The sequence below is a fragment of the Anguilla anguilla genome, chromosome 13, assembly GCF_013347855.1.
Source record: "Anguilla anguilla isolate fAngAng1 chromosome 13, fAngAng1.pri, whole genome shotgun sequence".
Taxonomy (NCBI): domain Eukaryota; kingdom Metazoa; phylum Chordata; class Actinopteri; order Anguilliformes; family Anguillidae; genus Anguilla; species Anguilla anguilla.
Genome location: NC_049213.1, coordinates 16,316,555 through 16,330,806, shown reverse-complemented (window position 1 = coordinate 16,330,806; position 14,252 = coordinate 16,316,555). Strand labels below are relative to the sequence as shown.

The following is a 14,252-nucleotide window of genomic DNA, read 5'->3' as shown; positions in this document are numbered from 1 at the left end:
GTCTGTGGGTGCGATTTCCTTTCATGTGGAATTTCTCACCAGTTAAAATGATTTAAATTAATGAGTTAGTTCTTAATCATGAACACACCTTCACTTAACCCATCTAGAAATGGTTTACCCTGGCTGAGTTTGGTTTAAGTACTGCACACAGGCTACACTATGTAAGAAAAGCACCTTTGTGGTCTGTCCAAAATGCTGACTGGCACATTTATTATAAAATCATGCAATAAGTGTGCCAAAAATGATTTCATATCCGAGACTATCATTTCCTAATTAAATTCAGTACAGTTCAGTCTTTTGTATAACAGTACTATTTTTGCTTTTTATAGAGACAGTCAAAGAGACGCTTTACATGAAAACAAGCATGAACAAAATGGGGAGAGACTGAGCCTGAATGCCCAAAAAAACAGAACAAAACACACAAAAAAAAATAATTTGGAGTGGGAAGACAGTTTACGGGGAGGAACCCAACTACAGAAGAGCAGCACATCCTCTACTGGCTGGCACAGTGTCAGTAGCTCAATTTAGGCTAAAAACGAATACGAAGATAACAGCAAATAATCATAATGGTTGGGCAGAGATGTTAAACTAGCTGGTAAAATAGACAGACCAAGCAAAGAAGTGTACATTAATATGCAGGTCACGAGAGCAAGGCGATATGCCTCAGCCTCCAGGTCAAGGTATGAGCTTGAACCAGAAGAGGGTCAGGGCTGGAGCAGATTGGGAACTCAGAGTGGCGGAAAGGGCAGGAAGCTGGAGGGGAGAGAACAGAGAGATAGGGGTAATGTGCGTGTGGAGAGTAATACGGAAAAGCTGCAGGGTGCTAGGCTACGGCAGCATACTGAAAGGATTAGAACGAGAGAAAGGGGTGTAAAACCAACACAAGTGTGATGCTGGACTGACAGCACCCACGCTACAGCACAGATGAGCAAGCCAGAGAACTCGAATGCACTCACAGGGCAATAGCACTGGCAGCACTATGATACTGATCGACCCGTCCCACACATCTTTAACTTCAGGAGTGACTAAAAAAGACCTAAACCCAAAAACTGTGTGTGTGACATCCAAAATTTTAATTATTCTTGAAAATGTCACATGGCCAGCACCCTGTGAACATAGCAACCGTAGTGGAGAGAAAAGGATACGTAATTCACAAAGATATTTAGGAGCAAGACCATTTAAAGGCTTACAAGTTAGAAGATACTTGTAGTTTATTCTAAATTTAAAGGGCAACCAATGGTGCTAGTAACAGTCTCAGTGGATTTCCTCTATTATTACATATTTGTCACACTGAATGGTTTTAGATCTTTACATGAAATGTAATATTAGACAAAGACAAACTGAGTAAATAAAGCACATTTTGTAAATTATTATTTCATTCAGTTTGTGGAAAACGTTATCAAGTACCCATATTACCCATCAAAAAAGGAATTGCCCCTTTAAACTTAACAGCAATAACTGCAACCAAACGCTTCCAAAAATTTGATATCAGTCTTTCACATTGCTGTGGAGGAATTTTAGCCCACTGTTCTTGGCAGAACTGCTTTAATTCAGACAAATAGTAGGTTGGTTTAAATAGTAGGATTTGGAGCATGAACTGCTCATTTCAGGACCTGCTACTGCATCTCTGCTGGGTTCAAGTCAGGACTTTGTCAAGCCACTCCAAAACTTTAACACTTTCTTTTCAGCCACTCAGGTGTGGACTTGCTTTTGTGTCTAGGATCATCATCTTGCTGCATGACACAATTACGAGCTTCAGCTCATGGACAGACGATTAGACATTGTCCTAAAGAATTTTCTGGTACAGAGCAGAATTAAATAATGGCAAGCCATCAAGGTCCAGAGGCAGCAAAGCATCACCACTCTATCACACTATCAGCACCATGTTTGACTGTTGGCATGATGTCCTCACTGTGAAATGTTGTATTTGCTTTACGGCAGATAAAATAGGGTCAGTGTCGTCCAAAAAGTGCCACTTTTGACCATAGATCATTATCCCAAAAGTCTTTGTTTGGCAGTGGTTTCTGCCTTGCTACGCTCCCATGAATCCCATATTTGGCCGGTCTCTTTCTTATTGTGGAGTCATGAACACTGACGACGGCTGAGGCTAGAGAGGCTTACAGTTCTTTGGGTGTTCTTCTGGGATCTTTTGTGACTTGTTATCACTGCGCCCTTGAAAATTTTTTGGCAGGCCGGCCACTCCTGGGAAGATTCACCACTGTTTCAAGTGTTTCAATTTGGAGATAATGTTTCCATTTTGATATAACTCACTGTGAGTCGCAGAGCCTTAAAATGGCTTTGTAACCCTTTCCAGACTGCTACTTTGATTGTGGCAGTGTGTGTTTGAAGAAACTTTGTGGCGACTACTTCACTCTGATTGGTAAGATTCAATATGAGTGAAGTTTAGATTCAGCAGGCCTGGCTGCAATCCAGCTTGGCTGTGTTCAATCATCTGAATCAAATTATCAATTAAATTTGGTCGATTGAGCAACTAAGGGGGAAATTACAGGTGTCAGTTCCCTTCATAGTTTTGTGGGTATGGAGTCTAGAAGATGGCAGATGATTTGTGTAAGAAACGAATTTGGTATGAGAAAAAGTATTCAAGGCACAGTATGTTCATCTTACAAATGAATTCAAAATAATTCTTTCTTCCAATCCAAACAATACTTTTCTTTATCATTGATGTTTTTTTGATGTTGAATTTAAGCCAATGGCTCTGTGCACAAATTCACAATTTGCCATTTGTAATGTGGCAACTGGGAACCATACCTAAATGCTAAGCAATACACAAAGTTTTAATGTTCAGAAAAGCAGAGTGGATGTAAAATGTAATCCCAAAGAGAGCTCTTAAATGTAAAATTCCCCTTTTGTTTTTAGCTAACTGGTCCCCTGGTGTTACACAACACCTGGAGGTTAAGTGGATAATAGCTGTAAACTTTTTCTCCATTATAAGCCATCAAAGGGCTCTGGACATGTCTTAGTGCCCTAAACAATCCCCTCTGTTCACTATTCCTTTTGAAGGGCTCAGATAAAAATCTGGCTAAAGCACTACCATTCCCATGAAAACGTATACTCTTTCCCTCCTGCGAGACTTCTCTCAAAGGTTCATTCTTTTATTCGTGGTCATCTGGAATAACCATCGTAGAGAGAGAGAGGCAGTATCATATTATTTTATCATGCCTTTATTTAGGAGACATGGTTTGCGGATACACACAGAAAACAGGGTCGTAAATTCCAGGCTAATGACTTTCCTGCTCAAAATCGCCTAAATGGGAGAACGAGTGGATAGGAGTTTCAGAGAAAACAGTGGGAGAAGCTTTGGAAACCAGCCCTGATCAGAGATTGTCTTTAAAGCACGAGTGTCAGGTTTTAAACCAAATGACCGAATAGCTGGGATGGGGAATAAAGTAAATGATTTTTTTTTTCTGGCGGACGAGTTTGGCAGGGAGCGTCTGCCAAGTTCAAACAGAAATGAGACACTCTGTGCTTACAGTACAGCTGGAATGAACATCCAGCTGCAGTGTTCTCCCTAGGTCCTTTCCCCCTTCACGTCTTTACAATACACGTGTGCTGACTGAACAGGACAGAATAAATGAAGTATTAAGTAATAATGGTGTGACTGCGAGAATAACGACTGCTTGGAGAAATGGAATATCAGGGTGGGGGACTCTATTCCTAGGCGACATTGCAGAATCAGTGCGCGAAACCGAGCTGAATAAAAAGTGCTCAGAAATGACTGCACCCGTTCTGTTTGTGCATGTGTGTGTTTGTTGTTGTTATAACCATTGTGGTGATCATTTCATGATCAGCCATCATGCTTTTTAAGCCTAGAATCAGCACGCTAGTTTTACACTTATTGATTTACACTTCATTTTATTTATTAATATCTAATTTAAATCAATATGACAGTTACAGTACAGCCCAGCATGGTTATGAGTGCAATACAACATCTGTTAAACTTGCATTCAGTACTCTCTCCACATGAGTAAGCTGAGTCAGAGATATGTATGCCTGCCAAACTTTATATTAGACTTCAAGGAGGAATATTAATTTGAGATATCTTAAGAGAGTGGTCCCTTGATTCCATTGCACCAGCACAAAAATAAAACTATATCACGAAAAACACGAGAGCTGGCCTGAGCAGGCTAAGCAAATAACAAATGAATGAGCGTCTTGTAGGGGCCCAGCTGGAGTGGTTTGAGAGAGCCAGAGCAGTTCAGGAAATTCAGTCAAGTTGATCCTCTTGGAATATTTCACACTTTGGCAAATAACAAGATAATATAGCAACATACAGTGTTACCACATGCATGAAATATTATTGAGAAATATAATACAAATTCACGTACACTTTCCAATTTACTTACACATTCCAACTGACCTACCCTAATTCCCTGTACCAACCAAATTAGCTTATCCATCCCGATTAATTTACTAGATCAGTTAGGTTTACTCACCCCACTTCATTCACCTATCCTACAGCCTCAATCTTGATAGCATAAGTGGAATAAGTCAGGGCAACCCCTACTAACCCACGGTGCTATCTATGCATTGATTTCCTAACAGGATTAGTGAATAACACAACACAGAAATGAACTATATTTTCAGGATGTCTTGAGGTGGATGTTTCAGACTAAATCAGGAATGTACATCTCGCTGTGTGACCCCAGAAATGCTCCAGGTGAAGATGTCAGCCTCAGCGGTCACTGGCCTGACTGAGGCTGACCCGCACACGCTCTGTCTGCAGCGCGCCCATAACACACCTGAGGCTGAAGCTGCTTCCTGTGGATGCTGTTTGCGTTGGCCGCCGCGCAGGGAGCAGGTGGTCAGGCGGTTTAGCTCACGTTCCTCTGGCCAGGAGACTCTGGGTTTGTGGAAGAATGCGGTCAGTCTGAGGAAAGCAGAAATGAAAGCAATGTAATAAAACTGCTTACCTATTTCCACAGATAAATGCACCGTACATTTCCATGATATCTTTGGCACGAATCAGTCAGTTTAAGATACTCACTGTCAGCCACATACATTGGAGCCATAAAGAACACAGTTCACCAAGCTTGGCTGCGCTTCTGAAAATATTACTCTATATTTCGCAACACATAATTCCTGAATGTCACCAACAGACAGCATAATTCCATCTCCTAACGTTATACGCTAACGCAGGCAGACACACAACGGCTCAGCCCAGGCAATTAAATGTCTATTAACATAAGTCTGCTGACATCTGGGAATAGTTACAGAGGAAACGTTCAAGATAATTCATACAGGACTCTATGTATCTGGGGGGATGTACCTGGCGCTGTTACGCTGTGACTACATAATGACCATTAATCATATTTACCACAAGCAGAGTGATCGGCTTCCATCCCAAAGACAGACATCATATTACATTCCCCTGGGGAATCCGCTGCACCTCTAAATACTTAGAATGGAACATAATAAAAAGCACAACCTGTCATGTGAATACATATATGTATGTATCTAATATGAACCTCTTTAAAATATACATTACTGTAAGCCTCCTGGGATGTGTCTGCAGTACATATCATGATTGGTCGAAGTGAGTGTATACAAGATGTGATTGGTCAGAATAATGTTCACAAACAGAGGTAGTAAAACTGGATTGGCTAGACTCAGTGGTGTAAAAAAAAAAAAAAAACCTATTTGATAAATTTGCACATATTACTGAGGAATGTCTGAAACATCCACAAATGAATGGCAGCTATCTCATACAGGCCAGTTGATGCATAAATGCACATCACTGCCAAATGAATGCCCATTCATTGGTAAATCTTTTCTCGAACAAAAGTTTTAAAAATGCATGGCAAGAAATACCTATAATTTCTTGCCACTTGTCTGTTTAGGAAAGATTTCTTTGTGAGTGAAAAAAATATTTGTAAACAATTATGTTTATTCGTGAACCAATTATTTTGTTTGTAAGATAAAAATATTTGTGAATCTCATTTTATTTGTGCAAGGTTCACATTATTTATTTAATCATTTATGAGACAGTAATAACCTCACATCGATTGTGCCTGCCTGGAAGTCTTCTGTGGTAAGAAGTTTTGATTCCTCAGCCCGTGCGATGGAAGGACCCTTTTTTCCTCCCCTTTGTGTGACCCCTGGAGACACGCCCTCATTGTATGTAAACGAGAGCCGGAAAAGACAAGACGGTGTGGCTTCCATTTCCTGCGGCAGTAGCTTGGTATTCTTTCTTCTGAAGGAAGTGATGTGATGTGGGGGGGCGGGGATAAAGAGCCGTACCCTGGTTTGTCCTTGGTTTCCCCTGTGGCGGTGCTGGTGGGGGTGGGGGTTGGGTCTGTGCACCCTTGGTTTACACAAGGCCTCGGACAGACTGGGGATATGTGGAGCGAGACACGCTTCGCCCGGACAGAGCATTCTGCTCGCGCCATTCCTCTGAAGGCAGCGGTGGTAATAACAGTGATGAGGCAAAACCAGCTTTAATGAAAGCAGCTGGAATGTTTTTTTTTTTCCTTTTTATTTTTTCTGCCTCCGCTGTTTCCGACCTCATTCCTCTCAGGCCGCAAAACAAGTCTCATAACATCCAGCTGCAGCCGGATCCGGAGAAGGCCAACTGTTTCTGAGGTTCCACCACAAATTACAGAACCCTCCCGGTAAAATACATGCAGAAACATTATGTGTGTGTATGTGTGTGTGGGTGTGTGTGTATGTATGCACACAGACACAACATTGCACATACATACATATACAGTGCAGTCCATAAGTATTTGGACAGTGACACAGTTTTTATAGTTCGGGTCTGTACTCCACCACACTGTATTTTAAACGAAACAATGAAAATGAGGTTAAAGCGCAGACTGTCAGGTTTAATTTGAGAGTATTTAAATCCATACTGGCTGAACCACGGAGGAACTACAGTCCTTTGTTTCACTGATTCATTTCATCCCTTCGTCTCATCTGAAATGCAGGAGTACAGAGCCAAAATGACAAATTGTGTCACTGTCCAAATACTCACAAACTGCAATGTGAGTAAAGACACACACACACCCCATATATGCACATGATACATGCATAAATATATATACCATTAACATTTTCTTGCATACTTATAGCTTATGCTTATGTTAACCACACTAAACTGTAGTGTGAATTGATAAAGAGTTACATTTCAAGCCACTGAATTGCCAGCTAGTTTCCTTTTCAATTAAAAGTGTTTTTTGTGTGTTGTTTGCCAAAATGCAGAACTGCGTCAAACATGACATATGGCTGAACACACATCAGAGCAGAGAAGCCTGCGGGGAGCCATTTAAACATCACATTCTGAGAAATTCCAAGGCGGGGGCCACGAGACAAAAAAACAAACAAAGAAAAAACCAAACCGAGGCGCAAATTAGGAACAGTTTTGAAACGTAAAAAGCGAAAACAATAGCTTGAGTTTACGGCGCCTGAAGGGGATCTTTCGCGCTTTCAGTGCGGCATACTTTGGAGGTGGGTCGGCATATAACTAATCTGCAAATCAAACCAACACCAGCCGGTATTTACAGCAAAGGTTTGAATCGCTGCGTAGCAGTTGGGGTACTGCAGCTATAATGAGAGAGAAACGCATGCATAAAAATAAAAACCAATCCGTTTTGCAGCCAAACAGCGCTAACGAGCACCTATTAAATGGTTTTCATCCCTCCAGGACGGTGTTTTTTCTGTTTTCTTTTCTCATTAAGCATGTCTATGAGCAGGGGTGTTACGGGCTGCGAGTTATGATGTTCTTCCAGTGAAGAGTGAACACAGGGCCCCATAGCCTAACAGGAAGCACTTAACTGTGAATGTACAATACCGAGGCAGAGAGGAGAAACCCAAACCCTAAACCGATGATACCGCTCCAGATGATTACGATTATGAAAGTTATGAACTCACATATTCAGCAGATGGCCTTGTTGCCTGGTGCAGTTTACACAGCTTAATTTTTATTATTTTTTTTTTTTTTACTTTTCATTTATAATTGATATAACAGGATACGTTACTAAGGCTATTTAAGCATCTTTCTCAAGTGCAACAGCATTGATCTACCTGTCTTACAAATCTCTCTAGTCTGGAGTAATACAGATTTACACCGTTATGTGACGTGCTTTTACGCTGATGCTAGGCATCGGTCATCGTCTTTCACTGAACAGCAAGACAAGGGATCGGAAACGGCAACTGAAACACGTCATTGATTTGACAGCTCCCACTCGACAGCTTCTTTTCACTCCTTTCTTTTCAATTATCACCTTCTCACCCTCTTTCTGCGTTCACTTAAATAAAAAATAAATAAAAAACAACAACACGTAAATTGCCACGTCCTATTTTCACGTTTTTTTTTTCAGGAACCAGGATGACACTCTTGAACCCCCTTTGTTGTTCCTCCCAAGGGTAAACCAGCCGTCCACAGCCTCGTCACAACAGAAGCTATGCAGCTTTCCTATTCTTTCGCCACGCTTGTTCGAGTGATGGGGTTCCCCTCTCCTGTTTTGGCCCCAAGGTTTCACGTGGTTGTTTTCACTTTGGAGGTTCTACCAGTTTTCTACCGCGGTCCAGTCATCTCTGCATCTACTCATGGGCCAATCAAAATCCAGTATGTCTTTCATTCCTGCGGACTAATTGGCTGGAAGCATTTTCCTCCCACGCTCTCATTAGCTGCTGTTTGTACTGTGTGGTGCATGTACTGTACACAGACAGGATTTCCCTTATTTTTTGTTATCTGATGAAGGCGGTCGGTCAAAACATCAGAAATGAGTTTGTGTTCTCTTAAGAGCCAGTGTTAGCCTTTCATTTTTACCTACAGTGCCGTGTAAAACTCAAGTTCACACAATAAGCATAGCCCATTGGTCAGAAAGTTATGGCAAGTCAAACTAGAAAGAGGCATGACAGCTACAGCATCAAGGTAACACTACAGGTGCAATTTAAGTGCGGGATGGAGATACAAGTGTTGTTTTCCTCTCGCTGGCTCCGCCGATGAGCCTATGACATGTTACCGACTGGTTCCATTGCCCCTCCTTCCTCCCTCCTCCCTTCTGTGCCCTCTCTCGACCACAATTTGTGTCTTTTAAAATTGTGAAGTCGGTGGAGACAGGCTAAAAGCTATTGTTGCCATACACTTTAACCACAAATTTCTGCCCACATAGCAACTTTGCCACTCAGCCACTCTGTTTCTTTAAGCCATGGCACACAGATCGTATAACAAGCTAATGGCCCAAGAGGGTTAGCACTGCAAAGCCAGCTGTGCTTGTATACTCATTACAGCCTTACATGCAATTCTTGGAAAAGTTGCATAGTTTTAGCAAAGTCACATATATTTTATTTTATTTTATTTTTCAGTTTCAGAAAAAGTGTCTACCCTGGAGACATAACCATAAAAACGGCCTTTAAAAGACCAGCACGTTTACCGCTCTCGTAGAATAGTTCTTAGTGTTTACTGTATGTGCTAAACCTCTAACCTCTGTACCAGCTCTGTCTCATCGGTAAGATAAATGGCACGTTGTTTGCACTCAGCTGTGTGGGAAAGAGGTGTGCTGTGTTCCTGTAAAGCTGGAAGTGTGGTCCTTTCAGGAATGAAAGACCAGCGCCCGGCACAGGGAGGAAAGATTTATACAGCGTTATCAGGCCCCAGTCAGGGAGCTCGTGGGACAGAGTTCAACTATTGTTTTCCCTTACGGGAGGGAAATGGGCGAAGCACTTTTTTTTTTTTTGCGCAGAGACATTTAAAACCCTTAACAAAACCAAAAACACAGATTCATTTTTGCAACCGTATCTTCCTGGGGACTTGTAAGTCAATACTTGCACTAGCCCTCCACATTGTGCCGAGTGAGACTGTTATTCTTTTCTTCCAGATATTCCTTTTTTTTTATCAGAGAAGCCCATTGGAGTTTAAACAACTTTCAGCTTGAGGGAGACGACGGAGAGGGAATCATCTGCTCCGCAAAAAAAAACCACACTCTTTTTCAAAGCTTCAACCGAAGCATGTCCTTTGCTAAGGCATGAAAGACGCGGATATATTTGGCCAGTGTAGTCTTTAATTCCTGCTGTGGTTCAAAAACTTTGTGTTCCTCATCAGTTGCAAGGCAATGGACTATGTTTTGTGTGTCTATGGCAACATATTAATAATGCATGCATCACCATTAGCCAGGGAATTGTTTGAATTTATTATCACCACTTTCCTTTAAATAGCTTATACCATGTGCCTCTAGGCATGTGAGATGCTATGAGTCAGTCATTCACGGAAACAGGGAAGTGAGACAAAAACTTTTGTTTTTCTATATTGATATCACTTTGCATTAGGGTCAGTCAAAGTACGATCAGATACACCTCCAAACAAATATCAGAAGTTAGACAATGATCTGCCGTCATTCTCACTCAAAATACTCACACTAATACACTATTATAGGAATGAATCTAACTAAAGAAATGTCTAAGTCCGCCTTGCACAGCCCAGCCCACGTCTCCCGTTTCAGAACACAACCCCCAATTGTCATCATCCCACCTCCTTAATGTTGCACAAGGCTTAAAATAGGTTGAACAAGGTAGCGCAATTCACTGACCACACCCCCCCCCCCCACCCCCCCAGCCAAAGCAGAGGTATCTGCTCTCTGACAGCAGTAACTCTTCTTTGACTACATTTACTGACACATCATTTCTCATGAAGCACGAGCCTCAGCAGATCTTACGCAATGTTGCAGGTTTCACGTTATCTGGTCTACCGACCACAAACGAGTACGCAACACACAGGAGCAATGCTGCGGTCTGACTCCAACGCTAACTGGCTCCGCCCACCCTAATAACCTGGGAAGATTCCCTTGCGTTCGATTACACTGCAAGCCACTCCGGACAACAGCATCTGCTAGACGAATATTAGGCAATGTAATGTCGCACAGAAGACACGTTTAAAAGCCTTCAATGCTTGGCTCTCAGCCCACCGTTAATCACTCATCGCACAGATCGCTTCCCTCAGGGACAAAGGCAAGAGGCCTCTGTAAGGACGCACATATAGGCTAACTGCCACTGCAAGAAGGTTTACAAAAAATCTGTAACATCACTACGCTTCGATTCACTGTAACCAAAGCTCTGTGAAGGAGAAATTATTTGATTTCTGATCCAAATAATGACTTGAGGTTTGATGTTCAGATAATGATGTAAATTATATAAATGTTCCGGTTGTGCAATTACAGTGGGAGTTGGGGGGGGGGGGGGTTGTCCTAGCTAGTATCCAAAAAACAGCATGCTGCAGGGGTTCGGTCATGCTTGTATTAGTGGCACACCGCCCCAATGATGCGATCGGGGGGGCGGGAACTCGGGGGAGGGCATCAGGGGCAATCTCCACGAGCTCCAGCAGACACACACCCCTTGAAGTCGTCATCATCTTTGGTATGCTCTCCAGTTTCCATGCGTGTTCGCTGCTGTTATGTAACGTTGGGGCTTGTGTGCGAGCTTCCCCCACTGGGCAACAGAAGCCTGCACAGGTGTTTCCAACAGAAGCCTGCACAGGTGTTTCCACGCCTTATGGATCTCCTCGGGGGGGGGGGGGGGGGGGGGGGGGGGGGGGGGCTGCACTGTCACATGCGTAACAGGCCATAGATCTCAAACGCAACCCAGGCAGGGGCAACAAGTACGCGGCCAGTAGCAATGACTCTGTGAGAAAGTATAACCCTGCATGTTATCAGATCAGCCCTCAGTTTAACAGTCTGACATACCATGCATCGACACTATATCAACCATGTCACAATCAGGACAAGGATCGCGTGCTTGGAGCAGAAGTCATTTTCCATGCTCTCTCAGGTTCATTTTATGTCATGTCTTTTATCCCCCAGCAAAATGTACATTTTGAACACAATTTCCAAGGCCCAATCACACAGCTACGCATGCTGAAGGATTACTGAAAAAAGTAAATGGCAAAATAGCTGAGTTTCCTTTTAATTTTTGAACAAAATCCCTAAATTTTGATCAGAAAAAAAAATCTCTTTTCCCCAGGCCACCTTGCAGAATGTGAAGCAAACGGTGATAGAGCGTGTCACACGCCTAAGGCGTAAGCCCCACTTTCAAGGTCTCCAGTGGGTTTTATCTACTATTCTGATTACCTTCAGGTAACCTTGTGTCTCGTGCCATGTTGCTACCTCTCCACTGCTCACGCTGAAATAATCCCAAGGTCGCAGTGATACTGGGCTGAGGGTAATCATAATACGCTGTACTTGCAGTACGGGAGTGAACAGCTGAGATGATAGCTTTATCTATTTTTTTTATTTTACATTTCTTTCCATTCTTTGCAAATTAGTCACAGCATTTTTTTTTCCCTGTCCAAGGATAGAAGACCGTAACAGCACCTTATCCTGAGTACAGCACAGTATAATGGCCAGATTATGAACATCATCATCTCTCTCTCAGGAATGATAACCCGTGCATTGAAAAGCTTGTTTTATGTGCAGTGACAGCAGTGCAGAAGAAAGGGCTTACGGGTTACTCTAAGAGAGACGAGGTGGAGGAGCATGTTTGAACAGTAAGGCTCGGAAGCTTGAGTACAGTTCAGAATGGAAACGTGTTTGCTCTTGGGGCCGTGCATACAAGCTGCACAATGTAGCCGCATCCAGGGATGGGCAAAACACACAGCACACGGCAGTTAAACTGGAATTCGATTTGGGCGGTGGGAGAACCTTTACCTCCTGTGTATCATAAGAAACATGGCTGTAGCAGAGTTGAATGGAAAAGAATATAAACAAACAAATAAATAAATAGTACGTACCATTTGTCTTAACTAAAAATAATTATACAAACTGGTTGATATGGTTAACTCAATGCGTAAAAACATGCTGAGCAAGATGGGTTGTTGGACCTTGTAAAAAACCATTTTTAAAGTATGCATTCTGTTTTCATGAGCAAACTTCAAAAATAAATTGATTTCATTTTTAAACTAGCAGTTGGCTCAACACAAAGCAATTAGTTTGCAGCTACTAGCCAATTCCGTAAGAGGCTCTGCGTTTTCAGACTTCCTAGCGTGGCTGGCTTACCAACTAACTAGCCTTCAGGTAGCGCACTGCATTAACTAGCTAGCTAACGTTACTGAACCTGCAGGCTTACGTTTAGCCAACATTTAGGATAATTGGAATAAAGTTTTTTAATTACCAAAGACCAGTGTTTGCAGATATTTCAGGGACTGTTTATTTATCGCCCTTAGGACGTTACATTTAGAAAACGTCAATGGCTAGACGTAACCTAAAATATAAATAAAGCAACAGAAAAAATATGAGCGTCGCTATTTAAAGCACTTTCTGCTCACCTGGTTTCCGCAAATGGGCGGCACTGTAGTGCAGTGGACAGCACTGTCGCCTAACAGCAAGAAGTCCTGGACCTTTCTGAGTTTGCAGGTTCTCCCCGTGTCCGGTTCTCCGGTTTCCTCCACAGTCCAAATATATTCTAGAAGGCAGGTAGACTCTACATTGCCCATAGGTATGGGTGTGTGTGTGACCTACGATGGATTGGCGGCCTGTCCAGGATGTATTCCTAGCTCTCACCCAATGCACGCCGGGATAGGCTCCAGCACCCCCGCAACCCTGAACGATAAGCGGGTACGCTGGATGGATTGTTTCCGCGATGGAAGTATATGTGCTGTAGGCATGTAAAATTGCACAGAACTACAAAATTACCACAGAATCTACCGAAAACACAGAGGTAAATATTTAAAAAGTATTAAAAAAGTTCTAACGCATGACATGTCTCATTGTACAGTGCGCCCCCCCTCCACAATGCATGATGCGATGTTTGTATGCCAATTAACCATGAACCAGTTACAGGACAGTCATTGATAAAAGTTTAAATGAAACCGGGATTGAGTGAGCTTACCGTCACTCTCAATTCTAAAGATATTATTACCAGAGGTCAGAAATTAAAAGTCATGCCGTGTCTTTCTTCCACCCTAGAACTCAGCCAGCTGATTTCACTAGTAGGTCCACCTCATTGCTGAAGAATTGTGCTTCTTAGCAAAGACTTTTACCTTTTGTACCTGGATTTTTTAAGTATTTGACATAATAGTACACATATTATGTCAATAACCTAAGACATATTCATTTTGATTCAAATGAAAAGCAAATATATAAAGGCAACCAAAACAATTGTCACATGATATCCTTCCAGAGAATGTGAGTCAAAAACAGGCTGTTCAACTTTTTAGCCAATGACAGCAAAGCTTTCATCATGCCTATTGTTGGAAAATTGGAAAAACAATCTTGGGTACGTTGGGAGAGCATTCATTTGCTGCC

General features: G+C 42.3%; 1 long non-coding RNA gene across 2 annotated transcripts; it reads right to left on the bottom strand.

Annotated features, from left to right (window-relative positions):
• Nucleotides 1-250: 250 nt before the first annotated feature.
• On the bottom strand, nt 251-13,527 carry LOC118210916. 2 transcript variants are annotated; one of them, XR_004761932.1, is made up of 3 exons: nt 13,274-13,527; nt 4,761-4,888; nt 251-753 (listed from the first exon to the last, which is right to left on the bottom strand). It is a non-coding gene; the product is annotated as an uncharacterized LOC118210916 (long non-coding RNA). The 2 variants fall into 2 exon arrangements; XR_004761931.1 differs by lacking the exon at nt 251-753 and adding an exon at nt 3,863-4,258 and having other exon boundaries at nt 13,274-13,524.
• Between the last annotated feature and the right edge of the window lie 725 nt (nt 13,528-14,252).